Below are 535 nucleotides of genomic sequence, written 5' to 3'. Positions count from 1 at the left end.
TCGCTCTGCAGAGAAGGTGACTGGTTGTCACCTTCCATATCTTCAGGATTGTTTCAGACACTCCCCTCTGGCAGGAGGTTGCGGCCCATCAGGACCAAAACCTGTCGCCACAAGAACAGTTTCTTTTCTGATGGCAGTGGGATTCCTCAACAAGGCCTGGTTCCCGACTTTCTTCAGTGAGGTGATCAGTGAACTGAGACATTTAGCAATTCTATTTGAACACAATATCAGCCATGACTTCCTCTTTTTTCACACTGACACTGACTGACAGCGTGTTTCAGTTAGCGGCATTCTGGTGAGAACAAAGACTAGGCCTCCTGCCTGACCCCGGCGTGTTGGATTTCCAAAGCCTGAGTCAGAGTAGTTTCAAACAAAGGACAATAAAGTTTAAGTAGGACTGAGGGAAGCCAGCACATGGTCTTTCCACAACTGCGTGAGTGGTCACAGAGACACAACTTCTCAACGTTGATCTCTCTCTCTCTCTCTCTCTCTCTCTCTCTCTCTCTCTCTCTCTCTCTCTCTCTCTCTCTCTCTC

The sequence above is a fragment of the Micropterus dolomieu genome, linkage group LG07 (genome assembly GCF_021292245.1).
Source record: "Micropterus dolomieu isolate WLL.071019.BEF.003 ecotype Adirondacks linkage group LG07, ASM2129224v1, whole genome shotgun sequence".
NCBI classification, from domain to species: Eukaryota; Metazoa; Chordata; class Actinopteri; order Centrarchiformes; family Centrarchidae; genus Micropterus; species Micropterus dolomieu.
Note: the sequence above shows the minus strand (reverse complement) of the source record.